The sequence below is a fragment of the Chiloscyllium plagiosum genome, unplaced genomic scaffold (genome assembly GCF_037043375.1).
Source record: "Chiloscyllium plagiosum isolate Xiang-an unplaced genomic scaffold, Cpla_swu_hap1 HiC_scaffold_5, whole genome shotgun sequence".
Lineage (NCBI taxonomy): Eukaryota > Metazoa > Chordata > Chondrichthyes > Orectolobiformes > Hemiscylliidae > Chiloscyllium > Chiloscyllium plagiosum.
The window spans coordinates 90,007,750-90,020,082 of record NW_028270143.1 but is presented as its reverse complement, the minus strand read 5'-3'; positions in this window follow the sequence as shown (position 1 = coordinate 90,020,082).

The following is a 12,333-nucleotide window of genomic DNA, read 5'->3' as shown; positions in this document are numbered from 1 at the left end:
CAGCAGAGGAGGGAGGCTGCTCTGCCAGACCCTGACAGTTTGATCTGATGATCCCCGGACCACCTGGATTTGAGTGATTTCCATGGTGCAGTGGAATGGCTGCCATGCTGATCGATGGCCACCAGCCAAAAAGCTTAGTTTCTGTGGAAGGATGTAACAGACTAAAGGTGGCCCACCCCTTGAGCAACCTGACTGGAAAGCCCCAGATCAGAAGTGCTTTGGCCCCTGACTGGTGACTGTTCATCTCTCAGACTGCGTTCGGCTCCTATGGAGCCACAGGACTGACTGTGACCCACTGCTCAGGCTGCAGAGGCATGGACTCCCTGACTGAGAATGCTTCAAGTGAATGGCTAACCTTGGTCAAACCCTTGATAACGGAGGCTGCCTTTATTATTGTGCTGGGGCACTCTGACTGACAGGTGCTTCTGAGGAGTTCAGTGAGGATTATTCCCATATAATTCTGAGACATAACTGCTTGCTTCCTGCGCTTGCAGTATGTTTGCCTAGACAAGCCTCCGGTCTGCTACAACCCATCCTTAAACATGCTAATCCTTGTGTTAAAATTTCTCCATAATGTCATTCTCTATGTCTCAAATCTTGTCAGTTCCTTAAACTAAATAGTTGGATGACTTACCAGGGGAAAGCTATAGTGGGCAGGTCTCTGGCACTGAGTCTGGTTTGTGGCTCAGAAGGGAAGAGGGGAGAACAGAAAAACGCAAGTGGTAGGCGACTCAATAGTTAGAGGAATGGACAGGAGATTGTATGTTCATGAACGATTTCCTGGAAGGTGTGTTGCCTCCCAGGTGCCAGGGTCTGGGATGTCTCTGATCTAGTCTACAAGATTCTGAAGGGGGAGGGTGTGTAGCCAGAAGTAGTGGTGCTTATTGGCACCAATGACATAGTTAGGAAAAGGGATGAGGATCTATAGGTGATTTCAGGGAGTTAGGTTAGAAGCTAAAAAGCAGGACGAGCAGAGTAGTAATCTCAGGATTACTACCAATGCTATGTGCTAGTGAGGTGAGGAACAGGGAGTGAGTGCAGCTAAACACATGGTTACAGGGCTAGTGCAGGAGGGAGGGCCTCAGATACGTAGGTCATTGGGGTACATTCTGGGGAAGGTGGGACCTATACATGAAGAATGGGTTGCATTTAAACTGGAAGGACACCAATGTCCTGGGTGGGAGATTTGCTAGTACACTTTGGGAGAGTTTAAATTAGTTTGGCAGGGAATGGGAAACAGAGCTACAGATCAGAGGAGAGGGTAGTTGTTGAATGGGCAGAAATGGAATGCAGAGAGTTTTCAGGAAGGATATACAGTTTATAGGGCAAAGGGATGCATTGAAATATGTCTATTTCAATGCAAGAAGTGTCAGGAATAAGAGTGATGAATTTAGAGCATGGATCAATATTTGGAACTATGATAGAGAAAATGCTGGAAAATCTCAGCAGGTCTGGCAGCATGTGTAAGGAGAGAAAAGAGCTGACGTTTTGAGTCTAACTGACCCTTTGTCAAAGCTTTGATAGGCTGACAAGGGGGGGGAGGCCATATTGGATTTGGTGCTAGGTAACGAGCCAGGCCAGGTATCAGATCTTTCAGTAGGACAGCATTTCGGTGACAGTGACCACAACTGCTTCAGCTTTACCATAGCCATGGAGAGGGATAGGACCAGACAGTATTGGAAAGTATTTAATTGGGGGAGGGGAAATTATACTGCTTTTATACAGGAGCTGTGGAATATAAATTAGGAAGAATTGTTCTATGGGAAATGCACAACAGGAATGTGGAGGCTGTTTAAGGAACACTTGTTGCGAGTGTTGAATAACTTTATCCCACTGAGACAGGCAAGGAATGGTAGGGTGAAGGAGCTTTGGATGATAAGAACAGAGGAACTTCTCATCAAGAGGAAGAAGGAAGCTTAGTTAAGATTGATGAAGCAAGGATCTGGCATAGCTTTAGAGGATTACAGTGTAGCTAGGAAAGAACTGAAAATGGACTGAGGACAGCTAGGAGGGGGCACAAAAAAGCCTTGTCAGGAAGGATTAGGGAAAACCCAAAGGTGTTCTACACGCACATGAGGAATAAGAGAATGATCAGAGGGAGGGTAGGGCCAATAGGGATAGTGGAGGGAACTTGTGTCTGGAGTCTGAAGAGGTAGTGGAGGCTATAAATTAGTTTTTTTGCTTCAGTATTCACTAGAGAGAAGGACCTTGTAGATAGTGAGAACACCATGGACCAGGTTAACAGGCTTGAACAGATTGATATTATGGAAGTGGATGTGCTGGAAATTCTGGGAAGCATCAAGATAGATATGTCCCCAGGTTCGGACCAGATATATCCAAGGTTACTATGGTAAGTGAGGAGTGAGATTGCTGCTCCTCTGATGATGATCTTTGCATCCTCACTCTTCACAGGAGTAATACTGGCTGATTGGAGGGAGGCAAATGTTGTTCCTCTGCTCAAGAAAGGGAATAAGGAAATCCCAGAGAATTGCAGACCATTCAGTCTTACGTTTGTGGTAAGCAAGTACTGGAAAGGATTCTGAAAGATAGGATTTATGACTATTTGGAAAACATAGTTTGATTAAAGATAGTTAGCATGGCTTTGTGAGGGGCAGGTCATGCCTCACAAGCCTTATTGAGTTCTTTGAGCACGTGATGAGATAAGTTGACAAAGGTCTAGCAGTGGATGCCGTGTATATGGATTTCAAAGAACAAAGAACAAAGAAAATTTACAGCCCAGGAAAAGGTCTTTCAGCCCTCCAAGCCTGAGCCGATCCAAATGTACTGTCTAAACCTGTCGGTCAATTCCTAAGCATCTGTATCCCTCTGCTCCCCACCTACTCATGCATCTGTCCAGACGCATCTTAAATGAATCTACTGTGCCTGCTTCTACCACCTCTGCTGGCAATGCGTTCCAAATGCCCACCACCCTCTGTGTGAAGTATTTACCGCGTGTATCCCCCCACCTTAAACTTTCCATCTCTCACTTTGAAAACATGACCTCTTGTTATTGAATCCTTCACCCTGGGAAAAAGCTTGTCTCTATCCACCCTGTCTATACTCTTCATGATTTTGTTAATCTCAATCAGGTCCCCCCTCAATCTCCTTTTTTCTAGTGAAAATAAACCTAACCTACTCAACCTCTCTTCATAGCTAGCACCTTCCATACCAGGCAATATCCTCGTAAACCTTCTCTGCACCCTCTCCAAAGCATCCACATCCTTTTGGTAATGTGGCGCCCAGAACTGTACACAATATTCTAAATGAGGCTGAACCAAAGTCTTGTACAATTTTAACATGACTTGCCAGCTCTTATACACAATACCCCATCCAATGAAGGCAAGCATACCATATTTCTTCTTGACCACTCTATCCTCCTGTGCAGCAACCTTCAGGGTACAATGGACCTGCACTCCCAGATCTTTCTGCTCATCAACTTTTCTCAAGGCTCTTCCATTCATTGTATCATTCACTCTAGAATTAGACTTGCCTAAATGCATCACCTCACATTTGTCTGGATTGAACTCCATCTGCCACATTTCCGCCCAACTCCACTCTATGTATATCCTCCTGTATTCTCTGACAGTCCCTTATGCTTTCTGTTACTCCACCAATCTTTGTGTCATCTGCAAACTTGCTGATCATACCAACAGTGCCCTCTTCTAGATCATTTATGTATATTACAAACAACAGTGGCCCCTATACTAACCCCTGTGGAACACCACTGGTCACCTTTCTCCATTTCGAGAAACTCCCTTCAACTATTACTCTCTGTCTCCTGTTGCTCAACCAGTTCTTTATCCACCTAGCTAGAACACCCATGTGACTTCACTTTCTCCATTAGTCTACAATGGGGAACCTTATCAAACGCTTTACTAAAGTCCATGTATATGACATCAACAGCCCTTCCTCCATCTAACAACTTGGTCACTTCCTCGAAGAACTCTATCATGTTGGTAAGGCACAATCTCCCCCGCACAAAGCCATGTTACCCATCACCAATAAGCTCATTCCTTTCCAAATATAAATAGATCCTATCTCTCAGTACCCTCTCCAGCAACTTCCCCACCACCGACATCAAGCTCACTGGTCTATAGTTACCCAGAATATCCCTACTACCCTTCTTGTATAGGGTGACAACATGAGCAACCCTCCAGTCCACCTCATCTGTATTTAAGGATACCACAAAAGTATCTGTCAGGGCCCCAGCTATTTCCTCTCTCGCCTCCCTCAGCAACTTGGGATAGATTCCATCCGGTCCTGGAGATTTGTCCACCTTAATAGCCTCTAGCATACCCAACACATCTTCCCTACTTATGCCAAAGTGATCCAGACTAATCAAACTTCTATCTCTAATCTCAAGATTCATCATGTTCCTCTCCTCAGTGAACACTGGTGCAAAGTAATCATTCAGAATCTCACCCATTCTCTCAGGTGCGGCAGACAGCCTTCCTTCATTATCTTTTAGTGGACCAATCCTTTCTCTAGTTACCCGCTTGCTTCTTATGTAAGAATATAATGCTTTGGGATTTTCCTTAATTCTATTAGCTAAAGTTATTTCATGACCCCTTTTAGCCCGTTGATTCCTTGTTTAAGACTTGTCCTACTCTTCTGATATTTATCCAGGGCCCATTCTGTTCTCAACTGCCTAGACCTTATGTACGCTTCCCTTTTCCTCTTGGCTAGTCGTACAATTTCTCCTGTCATGTACAGTTCACGAATCTTGCCCTTCCTATCCTTTGCCTTCAATGGGACATGCTGATCCTGCACTACCGTTAACCTACCTTTGAAAGCCTCCCACATCTCAAATGTGGACTTCTCTTCAAATAGCTGTGTCCAATCCAGCTATTTCCCAGCTCCTGCCTAATTTTGATATAATTGGCCTTGGCCCAGTTTAGCACTCTTCCCTTAGGACCACTCTCTTCTTTATTTACGAGTATTATAAAACTTACAGAATTGTGGTCACTGTTCCCAAAGAAATCCCCTATTGCAACTTCTACCACTTGTCCTGGTTCGTTCCCCAGTACCAGGTCCAATATGGTCCCTTCCCTCGTCAGACTATTGACATACTGCTCTAGGAAACTCTCCTGGACGCTTCGTACAAATTCTACCTCATCCAGACCTCTGACGCTAAATCTATCCCAGTCAATGTTGGGAGAATTAAAATCTCCCATCACCACTACATCTATTCATGATCTGTTTACCTATTTGTTCTTCTACCTCACGCTTACTGTTGGAAGGTCTGTAATACGCCCCAACAATGTAACTACACCCTTCTTATTTCTCAGCTCCACCCATAATGCCTCACTATCCAAGACCTCCATAGTGTCCTCCTTTAGCACAGACGTGATATCATCCCTGACCAGCAATGCAACTCCACCCCCTCTTTTATTTCTCTCCCTGTCCTGTCTGAAACATCTATATGCTGGAACATTTAGTTGCCAATCATCATGCCCTTCCTTCAACCAAGTCTCTGTAATGGCAATAATGTCATACTCCCAGGCACCAATCCAAGCCCTAAGTTGATCTGCCTTACCCACTATACACCTTGCGTTAAAGTAGATGCATTTCAGGCCACTAGTTCTTTTGCGCTCATCTGCTCTCTGCCTACTCTTCCCTTTATTAATGCTATCTTTATAATTCTTACAGTCTCCAGTCTCCACCTTGCTGCCTACTTGTTTTCTCTTCTGGTTCCCAGTCCCCTGCCACATTAGTTTAAAACTTCAGTCAGGCATTTGATAAGGTTACCCAAGGTAGGTTCATTCAGAAAGTTAAGAGGTATGGGATAAAGGGAAATTTGGCTGTCTGGATACAGAATTGGCTGGCCGAAGGTAGACAGTAAGTGATAGTGGATGGAAAATATTCCGTCTGGAGGTCATTGACTAGTAATGCCCCGCAGGAATCTGGTTCTTGGGCCTCTGCTCTTTGTAGTTTTTATAAATGACTTGGATGAAGAAGTGGAAGGGTAGGTTAGTAAGTCGATGGTGTTGTAAATAGTGTTGAGGGCTATTGCAGGCTACTACATGACATTGACAGGATGCAGAGCTGAGCTGAGAAGTGGCAGATGGAGTTCAACGTGGACAAATACAAAGTGATTCATTTTGGAAGGTGGAATTTGATTGCTGAATAAAGGGTTAAAGACAGGATTCTTGGCAGTGTGGAGGAACAGTGGGACCTTGGGGTCCATGTGCATAGATTCCCTCAAAGTTGCCACCCAAGTTGATAGGGTTGTTAAGAAGGCATATGGTGTTTTGGCTTTCATTAGCAGGGGGTTTGAGCTTAAGAGCCGTGAGGTTTTGCTGCGGTTCTACAAAACCCGGGTTAGACCACAGCAGATTAAAGGTGAACTCTAACATATTGCATCAAGAATAAAATTTAATCAACAGCCAGTCCAAAGAATACTACTGAATTAGTTCATAAAGAATTGCTTATTGCTGGGGAGGGATTTATCAAGGACCCTGTTTTGTAACCTCTTTTGTTCTCACTATCCTTGATATAGCTGTTCATGTAATTTGGAGTGAGCAGGGGGTCATCTTATCCCTCTATGTGTTGATGGCATGTGTCTTTCTAATGGAAAATTGCAATGTAACTCATGATGCCCATATCCTGCACATTTCTGTCAAGTTTAATTTGTACATGGGAACTTATGTGGATAATGAACAGTAAAAAGAAACTCCATGGTGCTTCAAAGCTGATCAATACTGATTAGCAGAATGGTCTCATTAAGCAGTAATGAACAACCACATAAGTCAATCAGGAAGGATTGAATGCAGGACAAGGTGAAAGGGTATTTCAACTATACTATCCTTCATCTTGTAGCAAAGGTGAAATCTACCATTAAATCTATCAGGCACCTACCATTAAATCTTTCAGGCAATTTTTCAAGATTTTTCAAGATCTTTATGACCATTCATGTGGTTTTGAGGTTTTATATTTATTTTGACAATTACTTTGAATTCACATTTTTTAATATTTGTTCATGAAATGTGGGCATCACTGGCTAGGCCAACTATTATTACTTATCTCTAATTACCCTAGAAATGAGCTGCTTGCTAGGGCCACTTTAGAAGACAGTTAAGACTCAACCACATTGCTGGAGTCAAATGTAGGCCAGACCAGGGAAGGACAATAGATTTCCTTTCCTGAAAAACATTGCTGAAGCTTTTTTTTTCAAACCAGTAAACATATTTAAGAAATTAATAAATGAATTTCTAGAGGCTCTAGAAATCAAGAGGTATGTGGGGAGAGCAGGAATGACATTGAGGTAGAGGATCAGCCATGATCCTGTTGATTGGCAGAGCAGGCTTGAGAATTGAATGGCTTTTACTTTATGTTTTTCTGTTTTCAGATAGGTGTGTTAAATTTATGTACTACTCCTTTAGACAGTGACAAGTTTCGTGTTGGGAGCCAGATAATTCTTCCCTTGCATATACTCATCACTAAGACTCATGTACATGGTGCACTGTTGGAAAAAAGGGAGAAAATGGGTCAATAGTACATGAGCAATGAGCACACGGGCAGCTATCCCAAGGCAAAGCAGGAAAAAGAATATGATAGCTTTGCACTAACAGCTGGGTCATGGAAAGATGTGACATCATTGTATGTAGCCTAGATCACATGACACCATACCGAGCAATAGTAAAATACTGTGAAGACACAGATGACATACCTGATTGTTAATCACCAGTCACACGAGATGATGGCTCAGATACAGAACATACCAAGCCTATCAGCAGTCACCTAACTACAACAAATGATAAATATCCATCGGCAATGACAGACAGTAGTCAACGCGAAATCATGCATTCATTCTTGACGACATCATAAGGACCCAAATCTGGTAGTGTCATAAATAACCAAGGTGTTAGCTGAATATATAGCGGTATTATATCTAAACGCATGCTTTGTATATGTATATCGGGAAAAAAAGAGAGGAGGGTGTATTATGGCATAGATTCCGGTCAGATCTGTATATTTAAGTGAGTTGTAATGACATCACAACATACAATTTTCCAATGTAAAGGTACCCACCTTGCCTTCAGACATTCTGTGACAAGGAGTCTGCGTAGTCAGATATTTATGCAATAATTGCATAATGTCCAGTAACATAGTAAGCACAGTACTCAGAATATATGTTTAAATCTTTGATTTGGTCACCTTATAAATAGTGTTGTAAATAAACTTTATGATGTATGTCTCACAAGAACTCAGCTGTTTGTGGTACAGGTTACAAATGCTAAGATATAGAAAACCACAATGCTATCAAAACTTTAAGCTAAATGCTGCAACCTTCAACTAAAATCTGTATCTGTTGACTGCTTGTTCCCAATCCAGCTAATGCAAATGATGCTAAAACACTAAATCTATTATTCCTCTAGTTGATCTTGCATCCTTAATCTTTTGTAAACTATAGCTCACCTAAAACACAGGCTGTTGTCAAATTTATATTAAATTCATCAAATAGCTGAATCAGTGAAGTATGTTGGATTGCATCAACGTCAGTGCCCCAATCCTGATTTGAACACATAATTTGGACTTCATTTGTGTCTGTATTAGCCCCTTGTTGAGCTACTGTCTCACATACATTGTTTTCTTTCCCACTATGTTATTCAATCAGAAATAATTTGTGTGTGAGATTTGAGAGTGAATCTTCTTTAGCTATTTAATCACAGGCATTCAACCTTGTTAATACTTGATATATTGGGATCCAGGATCTGGATTAGAGTTGTGCTGGAAAAGCACAGCAGTTCAGGCACCATCCGAGGAGCAGAAAAATCAACGTTTCGGGCAAAAGCCCTTCATCAGGAATAGAGCTGTTCCTGATGAAGGGCTTTTGCCCAAAACGACAATTTTCCTGCTCCTCAGATGCTGCCTGAACTGCTGTGCTTTTCCAGCACCACTCTAATCCAGAATCTGGTTTCCAGCATCTGCAGTCATTGTTTTTACTCTGTATTGGGATCCAGTAGGTGGTGAACAGAAGAAGGCACCTCAAACACTTTTCTGTTTCCTAACAAAAGTAATAAATACCCCTCCTATGGTTTTGCTGTGATTCTCTTAGCCAGGCATTGAATTTGGGACTTTCTGCAGTGTGTGGCTCAGCTATCCATAAGTATATGAGCTATTAGAGAAGCTCAGAATGATTCGCAGGCAAATACTCAGGCATTTAATTAAAACTAGAAGACAATTCAATAAAATCACATCTGTTTTCAGAACTGAGGAGGTTTAGTTAAGAAAATTTGATGATATTCACACAATATTCACCAAAGACTGTTGAACTTTTAACTTTATTCCTTTATTTTTCTTGGCTACTGTATATTAAAAATGACTTAAATGTTGACTGTTACTTTATTTCTTTTTTTTAACTTATTTTATGAAGATAATGCTTACTTTTTAAAGAATTTTGTTCCTCTTATGACTTTGTACCTAAGTTTTTTGTACCTAGGTACCTTTGTACCTAAGATGGTGCTGTGTGTGAGCAAATGGATAAACACCCCACCGCACTCCTGAACACGTGACAATAAAATCTAAATCTAAGTCTGAATCTAAACCTCAATAATGCATCATGAAATGATAGTGGCTTTTTTTGAGATTGTAACTTACCTGTGAGATCACAAGCACAAAAGTGGCTAATGCTTGATTAATCTTGACATTTAGACACATTGTTTACCATACTGAGTGGCCAACTATCTTTTTGGCAAAGCTGTTGAGGGTATACAAGACAAGAATCTTCTTCATTGCAAACCCCATGGCTGTGATAGAATAATAATTTTCTCTGTTTCTTAAGAAGAGTTATTGGACCTGAAATGTTAGCTGTGCTTTCTTTCCACAGATGCTGCCAGTCCTGCTGAGTTTCTCCAGCAATTTCTGTTTTTGTTAATAATTTTCTCTGTTGACATGCCAAAAACACAGAAAAATTAGATAATTTAAATGTAAAATCTGCAAGACATAAACTAAATAGCAGCAGTCTTTGAAGTTCACTTCCAATCATCCACCAGGCCCATATTTTGAAAGTGAATCTGCATGTGCGTGTGTCTGTATGTTGTTGCAATGCTTTGTTTTGTACATGCTTTCATTTTTTATTAAGCTATCCTTTGTTCTGTGGATCTGCAGAGCACCTGGTTCACTCTTGATCATTTCCATCTGGTAGGAAACTGCCTTTAGTTACCAATCAACAGAAGAGGTTTAAAGTATTCAAGATCAAGATTTTAAGTTTAAGTGCTTTTTAAACATGTGCCTGGTGTACTGCACAAGAATTCAGCAGTCTGTCTGCATGGCCCAGTAACCCTGGCTCTCATAATGGGGCTGTGTGTATAAACTACAATGTCAGCATATATATATTAAACAGATTGGTCAGCTGGGTTATTTTTCTTACCATTGGAAGTTTCAAAGGCAAATTCTCTTTGTTGAATTTTGGCAAAGTGAAACAGCTTGGTATATAATCAATTTATAAACATATTCACGTATGTATTTCGCTTTCGTGTCCTACTTTTTATTGAAAAACGGTGATGAAAATGTGGACCTCAATACCACAAGAGAGTGGTTGGAGTAAACAGTATAGATGTATTTAACGGGCAACCAGACAAGCATGAGGGAGAGAAGATTAGATAGTTGTGATGGTAGATGTAGACCAGGAAAGACAGATGGAGGCTCAAGTGGACCATAAACTCTAGTATGGGCTAGCTGGGCTGAATGGCTTGGTTCTGTGCCACATAACAAATGCATGCACTCTTCAATTACTCTGTGAATGCTCATCAAATGAAAACAATGATGTGCATATATAAGCTAATGTTCAACGTAGACAGTTTGCATTTTTTAAAAGTTGAGACTGACTAAAAGTGTGTTGTCACAGGAGGGTTAAACACAGGGAAGCCTCCTTCTCCAGAGTTGTCAATGAATATGAGCTAATTCTGGATAAATCAGCACGTGTTTCTGTTACCACCTTGAATTGCTGTGATCTTGAAAAATATTCAAACATCTGTAAACTCACTCATTACAGTTTGTTGCAGGTGTGCAGTATTAAATAAGTTTAATCAGGCCGGAGACACCCCTATTCATTTTCTTGATGAAAGCTGGTGTTTTTTTTTCAATCCGTTCCTTTCTCAGTTTGGTAGCTACGAAACTATTGAAGGGAAATTTGTTCTGCAAACAATGTTTTCAATGAAATATGCTCTCTCTCAGTGCCCTGTTGAAAAGAATTAATGCATTTCCCTCATGTTTCACTCTAAAGGAATGTAACCGTTTGAATCAGTCTAAATGCAGTCAAATGGATAGCAGATATCTACTGAATGATGCATTTGTATTTACTACCACTTGTTTTTATAATGTGTGGGATCTGGATGTTTTTCCTGTTCCTGGATGATAGCCTGGTGACATGAACGAATGGCAAAGTTGGGTTGGAACTCAGGTTCACCTCATTGGTGGCCAGACAAATGTGAATTCTCCAGATGCCTCATACCATAACCAAGTCTCCACACAATGATGCTCATGCAGAGTATCAGGATTTTCAGGTCAGGGTAGATGGGGATAGCGTGTGAAAAACTGTAACCTATAGCATTTCAGGGCCAATATGTGTCATCTTAAAAATAAAGTATAGTGAAAATTATGAAAGAAATTGTTCTTCGCTTTCGAAGATTGACTGAAATCTTCCTTTTCTGTTTTACATTTTTGACCGAAACCTATGCACTGAGATTTCTGGGCCCACTGATGTCACGGTGCAGTGGGGAGGTTCGGATGAGGAGAGTGTTGACAATATGGGAGGAAAAAGTGTGGCAGAGGAGCCCAACATCTTTCTAGCGCTTTGTGGCATTGCAAGTGAGTGGGCAGATTAGCATTTAGCTACTTGGTGGGTGGTCAATTAAATGACTTTAGTGGTCAAGTGCAGGTAGCTTTCCAGCTCCATGAGCATTTTGCCAATATTGGAGAGGCCATCTCTCAAATGGGAGACTGCTGGATGAAACCTGGCATCTTTTGAACTGGTTCCATGGTGGAAAGCTCTCTTATAGACACCCCTGGAGAGTACCCCAGCAGCACTGGAACCCCATGGTGCACCACATCTCCACCTGCCACCCACCAGTACCTCTCTCCACTGTCCCCTATTACTGGGGTATATTGCCTGGTGGCTTCCACCAACCAAATGCACCTCCTTTCAAATGTGTCTGGCACTGAGTTATTGTGGCACTCACGCACTGGTGTTGCAGATTCAGCAATGGTCACCTATGTTGCTGTCTGCTGTGTCTATAGAGTTGCTGGTGCACTGATGGAGCTAGCAGCTCTTGGCTCTGGGCCTCTATCCATCATCAGCTGAGAGCTGCAGCCTGGGGTCCCCGCACTCAC